General features: G+C 39.7%; 1 pseudogene; it reads right to left on the bottom strand.

Moving 5' to 3' along the window:
- Nucleotides 1-1,318: 1,318 nt before the first annotated feature.
- On the bottom strand, nt 1,319-3,884 carry LOC140949093 (uncharacterized; annotated as a pseudogene).
- Between the last annotated feature and the right edge of the window lie 6,327 nt (nt 3,885-10,211).

Genomic DNA, 10,211 nt, shown 5'->3' with positions numbered 1-10,211 from the left:
GCCGTGCACACGAAATCAACTCACCTCTAAATGAGTGAAGAAAATTTCCATACGGAGTTGAGTAGAATTACATATTATGACTATATCATATATCCTAAGCTTTAATTATAGTTACTGATATGAAATAAATCTTATCCGGATAATGTACACAGCTAATTCATCGATTCTGTACAGCAAAGAAGAAACTGTCCGGATACTGGGCACATGACATCAAAACTTACTGAATGTTTCTGGCCTCCGTTATTTCAAACAAATCGAATTTCAAGAAGAATTAATAAACTTTTTGAAAACCTGACTTCCTTAAGTATCTTCACTTTAAAAATAAAGCAGTTTCCTTGAAAATATCGCACATTACCCTCCCCTTTCTGAGCAGCACTAATTTTACTGCGCAGTAAACAGCGTAAATATTAGCCATGAAAAGTTTACTCACCTGAACAGAACGGCGTCTTCTGCGACTGTTACGCAAGCTTTCAAATCGCCAAAACTTTCATCTTAAAGCTGAAATGTTCAGCTTTAATTCGAAATGCTTCGTTTACCGAGAACTGAAAAGGGCGCCTCAAAAATTGAGTTTTTGTTTCAAGTGTCCGGATACTGGTACCGTCCGGATACTGGGCAACATACTGTATTGCAAAGACGGCAGTTGTGGTGTTCATTTTTTAAGAGCCTACAATCACGTTTAAGTCGCGCTAACGATAGATTGGCCCAAGAATTTACATGAGAGTTTCAGCTCGAGCGCTTTCCGTAAGTTACCGTAACGAAGCGAGGTAGAACAAAGTCTGACCGTCGCAGGTTATAAGGAGGTGGTTGCTGGGTTGTGTAGAAATCGCGAACCAATTGGGGACAAAGTCAGTTTTTCACTTTATACATCAAGATACGTATATCTTGTAACCGCCCGTTATTTTGTTGTTGTTGTTGTTTGTTTGTTTTTATTGTGGGGGAGATTTTCCGTGGTAAAGCTTCGTATGTTTGTCGTTAAATACGGCTCTCAGTCCTTCCTTTTAAGTATTTTTTCTAACCAACGTGTGTTGCTTACCCAACAAAAATGCCAAACCAGAATCAGACTGATCATATTCATGTGCATGATTTGGCCATTGTTGGAAAAAAAAACTTGCCATTATCGGGAGTACCCCCCACCGGGCCTCCCGGGCTCCCCACTAAATAGCCTGCGTGGCAGCGAAAGTTAACCAGTGTGTCGACTAACTGCGGGGTATAATTTGGCCCGGTTTCAAGACAATCGTTCAACGAGTGAGTACGTTCGGGGGCTTGGCTAAACCATCGTACACAATCCTCAGTTTGGTTGTCTCGCGGTCTCTGCGTATCACGGCGTGGTGTGGAAGGTAGCTACGTTTTCCTTCTCATTATCCCTCTCCGCAGCTACCCTTTCCACGATTCCCTTGCTCAATTGCTCTTCAATAATTTGATTATATTCGCGAGTCAGTTCCGGTTCCTTTAAAAATTTTCGTTGCAGTGATTTAAGGCGGTTGACACATAGTTCATAGTCACTCGATATTGCTGGATGATTATCACGCCAAGGCAACGGCACTTCGTAACGTTGTCCATTAAAACGGACCTGCTCGTTAAAACCATCGTGTGACTTCGTCATTTCTGAAACTTCCTTGATTCCAATTGACTCCGTCTCCCAGAACTGTTTTAAAGTATCAACGAGAGTATCTTGGGCGTAATCAAACAAGCTGTTGCTATTTCCGGCTATAGTGAGGTTTCTCACGGTTGTTTCTTGATTGATAACGGATTCTGTTGGACCTGACAATAACCAACCAAATTTGCTATTGACTGCAGTAGGACCAAATTCTCCTCGAACGATTTCACTTGAAACAAAATCCCAGTAGTACTCAGATCCGATGAAAACATCTATCGAATCTTCGGAATCGGAGTAATCAGCCAATATGAGTCCATGTAAGTGTGGGTAATTGTTCGTGTCTACTCGTGACGGAAGTGGTGAACAAATAGTAGGGAAACTAAGCACACAAACTCTCGACGTGTCTTCGTTAACGTCCTCAAGAAGCAAGGTTAGAACATCGAATTTTTGTTTTTGAAAGGTTTTTTCTCCAAAGGTATTGAGGTGAAGCATTTCCTTTTTTGTGGATTAAACCTAGCCTTGACTTGAGGTTATCAGTTACATAAGATCTCTAACTTCTACTGTCTAATAATACTTTAACTCCTGTTGATTTTGTACTATCTTCATTTCTTGCAATGGCTGAAGTAGTTTGCAGTAAAACTGTGCCCTTTGTGCCAGAACTTGCGGTCGTAGTCGTCTGTGAGAGTTGCCAAACTTCTGTTGATTGGGTCACCAGAGCTAAATTTTGGGTTTCTTGTGAGTTTTTGTTAGCAAATAAAACGTGCTGTGATTTACGGAGCGTTTGACGTCGACAGATTGATTGATGATCATTTCCATTGCAGCGACGACAGTTCTTTTCACATGACGTGCTCTGATGACCCAGACTTAGACAAACAAAACATCGGCTATCTCTCTTTAGAATTTCATAACGAGCCGTTGGGTCGGTGGCGCTTTCACAAGAGGCTGAAAAATGACCACCCTTACAATACGCACATTTCACTTGAATTCCTTTTAACGGAGATGTTTGCGTGCCATCTTGTGAGAGGAGAGCATTTTCGGTAGGTGCATGTCCTTTGCGGCTTGGGATTGACCTTTTCAAGATTTACGTCGGTCTTCACGCCTTCACTAATCTCTCGAGCCTCAACTTCCTGTCGGATAACTTCTAACAATTCGGACATGTCCCAGACCTCACGCGCAGTGTTTCTAGCGACTTGAAGTCTAATTTCGTGAGGTAGCTTTGACATAATAACTGGAATTAAGAGACTACCGTATTGGTTTGAGCTTGCAACCAATGACTCCAAACCTCTAATGTTGACGCTAATTTTATCGTACACGAGTCGAAGCTGTGACGCATTGTCATTTACACATCCTGGAATCTTAACCATTTCGTCCATGTGTTTTGAGATAATGTTCTGAGGCTTGCCAAAACTTTTTGGAATATCTAGATAGCTGAATTGTAATTTGCTTCGGTCCTCGTTAGACCAGAGTTGGCGTGATGTCCCAAACGATTTTGCCGACAAAACGATATTTAGATTTAGATTTAGATTTAGACCTTATATGGCTCTCGCCGCCTGACCCTCCAATAAAGAATGTAAATTATTGAACTTGTCGATTAAACTTAAATGCTGGTTTACGTGGATAGCACTGTTGAAACTGTCCCCCAAATTTTGCCACTGTGTCACTTCGCCTCGGGTTGACTGGACATTAAATTAGCATTCGTGCTAAAGTTAGTAAATGATCGAGAACCATTACCTGGAGCAAGACTATCCGATGATTGCGTAACCCCAGGGTGAGAAGTTGAAGGGGCGACAAAAGATTGAATTCCACCATAAGTTGAGCTCCTCGGTGATTGAATGTGAACATTTTCAAAACCCAAAGTTGAAGTTCCACTTGATCCAGAAGGTGTAGTCGATTGTTGAAAACGAGAGGGCGCAGTTTCATTTGCATTCGAAGCAGAGAATGTAGTTTCGATGACATTTGTAGTTGGGACAGTCGAAATTCCTGAGTTGTTATCCTTAGGAGTAGTCGCTTCGTTTATCAATCGCAATAGATCCATGACTCGTGAATTAATTTCATCCGATTCCTGTATTTCTGCTTCGATTTCGTCCACAGCACAATTCTCTATAATTTCGTCGTCAAACGTTTTGACCAAATTTAACTTCTCGTTTAGTGAAGCAGTAATAAAATCCAGGCGTTGTTTGTTGATCGGTTCAACTTCAAGAAGATCATTCGCTTCGTTGGATAATTTCGTCATAACACTACGATTCCCACCACGTTTGGCGCGAGTACGCGCTAGTTTTTCGGCCATTTTGTCTTCTCGAGTCTCAGGGTATCAGTGCCCCACGTTGGGCGCCATTTCATAAATCGAATCGAAAGCCAAAACCATAAATCGTATCGAACACCAAAACCAACTACAATCGATCAACGTTTTATTATTGGTTTTCACATGACGTCACTAAAATTCAAACTAAAAAACTATCGATCCTACGGAGATTTTACTTTCACGATGCATTACAGCAGCTGAAAACTAATTTTCATACAAATTTTCGCTTCAAAAGGGTTCTTGGTTTTGTACGCTTGAATTTCTAAGCTTTTGCGTGACGTGGCATTTATATGAAGGCCAAGAGAGCTGTCATGTAGGTTAAAAAAATGACTTATTTCAGGAAATTTTGCTATCTAAACAGTTCATGTATTAGAAAAAGTATCACTTAAATGCTTATGAGTTTCTCGAAGAATATATTCACGCATTTGTAGCAAAACTCGGTAACAGATGTGTCTGTTCGTTTTCGTCCGCCATGTTGGAGCTCATCCAGGTGAGCACCAGCATGGCGTCTCCATACAAATCTCTATAAATTTGGGTAAAACATTTCTTCGGATATCTCGTATACGAAATATTCCTCTGACCTGAATCTTGGCGAGGGTCTTTGCATATTTACCTCCTTTCATTTCCCAGATTCTGGACTTTATCTATTGAATGGTTTTGATTTTTATTTTGATATATTTTGAATGGCGTGACACTGAAAACAAGCAATACAACATTGAAACTCTACACCGATATTAATACACGCGGTGAGGAAATCACGTGATATATTTGTTACTAATTCTTACAATTAGAGCATTTTTTCAAGTTAACTGTAGATTTCAGGTATACACTACCCAGGATACTACTGCACTGATTAGAGCATTTTTACGAGTTAACCGTAGTTTTCAGGTATGCACTACCCAGGATACTACAGGTTAATACTATGCAACGCAGATAACAAAAGATCAGGAAGCAAGGGGACCCACATTGACCCAGCGAGGTTAACTAATTTTGTCTGCGAAATTTTTTTGCGAAGAGAGCTGACTCTCTCGAGTGTTGAACTAGAATAGAATAATCCAGAATGATAATTTTAAACATCAAATGCTACTGAAATAATTATTAAGTTTTCTTACCTGTCTGGAGTCTCTCTCTTTTTTCGTGATTACTTTTGTCACTGATCTGGGCGCCGAACAAACACGCGCGGTACATATTTCCCGCCAGAAATAATTAAAAGCACTTTAATTTCATCAGACTGTGATCAAAATGCAAAAGCAAAATAGGAAAGCGCCAAATGCTAGAGGCTAGCAATCGTTTGTTTGGCGGCGTGTGATAGAGCAAAACTGATAAAATATCGAGAAATCTGGACAGAATCTTTTTGTAATACATTATCAAAAATTATGTGAAATACATCATCAGAGAACACGTGCGAAAAAAATAATTTCCGCTCGATATTTTTTCTCGGTATTTTTCATCAACAAAAAACCGAAATATTAAAAATCACGACTCACCAGCAATTGCTCGGCTAAACAACGCTAAACTTACCAAAGTAGATAATCAAGTAAGTATTTCTTACAGAAATAATTTTCCACTCTCGTTTAGCGTAGAGGTCGAACTTGACGTAGGTTAAAACGGATTCGTTTTGCCGGCATCTTCCCGTTAAATTGGAGTAGATTTAACACTTGCCATGAGTAATTAGTAAATCTAGCCATTTTGCTCATAACTTCGCAAATGCAACCAACGTTATAAAGCGACAGAAACTTTAGGCTTCATTTATTGTTTCCGGCAGGCGGTGACAAGTAATGTAAAAGATTAGAAGACCTGCTGGTCAGAATTTTTTTTGTAGCCTAAGCCCGTCTTGTAACAGTTCGGTCATTTTTGCCCTTGCACCCGTCTCGTAAGTGTTAATTGTCAAATACAAATTAATTGGCAGACGCAAAGGTCGCAAAGGCGTTCACAGCCACTAGAGGAAGGCCAGAAGGGCCTCGAAGTCCGGTAAAAGTAGTTCGATTCCAAGGGGAAATGATGAAATTTTTTTCGAGCCGATCTGGCGGAGAGGAAGGGGGAAGGAAACTCCTTCTTGGGATGGAGCTGAAAAATTTTGCAGCTGATTCGAATTTCAGCAAAAAAAAAAAAATGGCATTTTTGTTGCGACTGGTCCAGGACCCTACCAGATAGTAATGACCCGCAAAACACAGTGAAATACATGGCAGATAAGTCTTAAGTTTTATTCATTTCCTTGAACAAAAGTTTAGATTCAACGTGTTTTAAGCGTTCGCAGATCTCAGTATTGTATTTCTCATACAAAGTCTCTTGTTTTCAACGGTCGCCTGTAGCACGACACCGGCGCGTCCAGCACAAAGGTCACTCGTCACCTATGGCATGTAAATTACTTTACACCCTTTCCTCGTAACGTGAGCTTGGGGCGCCTGTGTTAAGCGTGACCTGGCTGGCCATTGTTGTACCATACCCCCTCAGAAATTTTTATTGAACAAATATACTTTCGAGATAGAATTTTTAAATGACAATTTTACATTAAGCTGTCAAAAAAGAAGGATATGGCATATCAAAAACCAAACATATGGTGGGGTGTTAATGACGCACTAGTAGAAGGCAGCTGTTTGAAAAATTTTCATTTTTTAGTACAGTCAGTTCAAAAGACTGGAATTGTGCAGAAGTGTTCACATAAAAATTGTGTGCCACTGGCGTGCACAAAAAATATCTAGTATACAGGTCGCCATCGAGGATTCCTTTTGTATTCATTAAGTTGACGGTAAATGCTATTTTTTGATAGTGAAAAAACTCAGGCACTTAAAAGCAACACAATTTTGTACCAAGTCAATATGTCATGGAAACCTCTTTAGAGTGGGTCAGTTGCTATCTTATTAATAACTAAATTAACAAAGACATCGTATTTTGGCTAAATAAAACATCTCTGTCGAAAGGAGGACACACATGATGGAAAAAAGGTTCTTTTATTACTGATCTTAGTTTTCAGTACATTTGTCTATTCATTTGTTTCTTTTCTTTTTTTCTTAATTAAAAAAAAAAAGGTGGCTCGTTCTAATTGCATTGAGGTTTTCACGTTCACTTACATAAAAACATTGGTTAAATGTAGTCTGGCGGCGGCTTTCTTTGTAACGGGATATATATCGGGTGGAAATACGTGCGGGGGAAAATACGTACGTTTCTCTCGCATTTAAGGCACCAGGAACAGAGATCTCCCTGGAAATAGTTTTACAATTCAACAGCTGCAGAAAGTTAACGATTGAGTTTATATCAATTTAATTTTAGCGGAGCTCCACCCGCGCGCGAAGCCCCATAGCCAAGAAAATGTGGTATCTACCCATCCCAGAAAATTTGGTAATCACGTGACCGTACACCGAGCGAGCGATCGAGCGACCGTCCGTCCGCACCACAGGCATACCAATGTAAAACAACTCAATCAACAGGTATGGGAACCCAAATGCAACTCAAGGTTTTATTTGGAAGGAAATCACATGGCCGCCCGGACTTTTACAAAGAAAAAAGTCGTGTCTTTTTCGGCGTTATTTTTTATGTGTACACTAACGTGGATAACAGAGAAAGAACTAGAGCGAGTTATTGAAAATTCGTTGGAAGAAAAACATGGACATTCAAAGCGGTGGTGAGAAAATGAGAAATGCTAGCGGCCAGCAAGGTGAAAATGAGCGGCAGCGAAAAATAAAAGCGAACATGAACACTGGAAACAAAATATTGGGTAAGCACATATGACAATTTTTCCATAAAAATAGTATCTAACTAGGACGTTTGACGTTTTAGTCGTACAAAACAGTGTTGTAGTCGTGCAAAACAACGGCAAGGGAAAGACAAAAAAGCGTGCTGCACGTGCAAATTTGCTTTTTGCTAATTAGAAGAAAAAGTGTGCTGCACGTGCAATTTGTTTTTTGCTAATTAGATCTATTAGTCTTGAATCCATTTTCATTGTCGTCCCCCGTTTACGGCGTTACACGATTTGATTTTTTTGTTTAAACGTATTATTAATCAGAGCCTCGCTTTTAGCCCTGGCTAAATCTATATATTAGACTAGTCAAACAGACCACGGCTCCGATGGATGTATGATATAAAAGGTTTCTGATATAGTACACCTCTTGACGGGGAAAGAAAGTTTACAACATCCAAAATTCCCGATATCTGTCTTAGCACAGGAGTAAGTTTATTGGTAGGTGAATATCCGTGTTTTTACTAAGAAACCGCTATTTTGCGTTTTTTCCCCCCCGCGAGTTTTGACTAGTCGTTGTAAGCAGGGTATGTTTTTTTTGTATCGCCTCTTTGATTATCTAAATAGGGCATATTAAATTAGATAAATCAATGACTGGTATTTTACGGAGGTGTGAATAATAGATAGATTTAGCCAGGGCTAAAAGCGAAGCTTCCATTTATAAATTTATAATTTAAATCAAACAATAAACTTGTATTCCACAAATCAGTTAACTTTAGAGCACATTCATGTGACTTTTGCATTTGCATTCATGTGACTTTGCATTCGACAAGTTTACTTTACAAAATCTTGCCGACAGATCTTGGGGCGTGTAAACCAACCTTTCATACTTTTTATACATCACATCTGAGGTGAAACAGTACTATGAGGCGCTGTTTTTATCATACAGACCTCGGACAGAATGCAGTATTTCACAATTTTCCAATACAAATAAATTGCACTCATTCAATACACCAGGACGATCGAAGCACGCGTGGGCTTTTAGCAAAACCGTTAAAAAAATTCCAAAATCACCTATAAATATACGGCCAGCCGGTTCTCACATTTGCAGTGCGAGCTGTGGTAGGGTGTTTGAATGAAAATTATTAGAGTTACGCTTCAACATAGTAAAGAACTTATTATGTTTTTTTTATTTATTTAATGGTTTTATCGATATGTGATCTTCAAAAGCGTTTGATAAGCACGGCATTTTGAGTACTCCTGCAAGCGATGTTCTCAAACGACTAAAAACAAACGGTACAGCGATTAAAATTACAAGAGAGACTACTAACAATCAATAAAAGAAATATAATTCGGTGAAACATGGCCAGTATCGCTTCAGACTTTTCAACCCTCTTACGCATAAAGCAAGGTGAAAAACGAAAACGATGCCATCAGAAATCTGATTTCGGACTTTAACAAACGAGGTCTTTCTCAACCAAAAACTCAATAAACAAACTAGCCATCAATAACAGAAGATTCATGATAGCAGCTGAAATTGTTTTTGTACATCCAGTGGAAAAAGACAGTTAAAAAAAAACAACAAACAAGTTGACACAAAACTCTGTCTTCTTCAGCTGTCAAAGTAAACAAGATTCAAGACGCTGCATAAATTTTCCGCATGAACTCACCTGTCAAATTTTGACCAATCAGAGCATAAAAATTGGACGTAGAGCGTGACCAACGCGTGACCATTGTGAGAAAAGTCAGAAGCAACTGCCTTCCGTGCCTGTAATAGCTGGCTGACTTTTCGCGTCCGAGGTCACGACACATTTCATATTGAATTTTTTAAAACAATGAAATTGAGCCTGCGATCATTTGAAAACTATTAACTTATCAGTGGATAACTTAAAAATAAAAATACTTGACCTCGATGGGGTCGACACTTGAGCCCGCGAAGTGATCAGGTCAGGATGAGATCTGGTCAGCGGATACCCTGTTTTGACAGCTGTCAATTGATCACAACATTGATGTGCAATATGGGTGCATTATCAGTTTTTCTGAGCTCCCGAACTAGCTAGAAAGTATGAGATTGAACATTGGTTGCCCTGTGGCGCGGACGGACTGGCGGTGTACGGTTACGTGATTACCAAATTTTCTGGGATGGGTAGATTTACTTAGCTATGGGGCTCCGCTCGCACGCTTCGCGGTGTCTCTATTCATTGCTAAAAATCACAGGCGGCCCAGACGCAATATGTGTCACTGAATGAATATATTAATATTCACATGGACAAATTAATGCGATGAGTCGTCAAAACTCCAATGAACTAAAATAGTCCAAAAGTCAAAATATAACAAAACAAAGCTAAGATACCTTCAACTGAACGTATCCTTGTCTTTCCTGGCCGCTTAAAGTGGCATTTTGTTGAGTTTTGCAATTGTAGGTACTATCTACTAAAGAAGAATTAAAGGCTGGCTACTAAACAAACAGACCATCTCCACGCGCCTTCACACGAAACGCTATAAATTCGAGAATAATCGACGAATCCGCTCCAAATAACCATCGCTAAATCTGCAGGTAACGTGTGCTCCTGCTTCTGGCTCGCTTGCTCCACAAAACCCATCGCAACTGCACAATAATTGCTCGCTCATCAACA

Source organism: Porites lutea, chromosome 9 (genome assembly GCF_958299795.1).
Source record: "Porites lutea chromosome 9, jaPorLute2.1, whole genome shotgun sequence".
NCBI lineage: Eukaryota > Metazoa > Cnidaria > Anthozoa > Scleractinia > Poritidae > Porites > Porites lutea.
The sequence above is the reverse complement of the archived record's forward strand: the minus strand, read 5'-3'. Positions and strand labels throughout refer to the sequence as shown.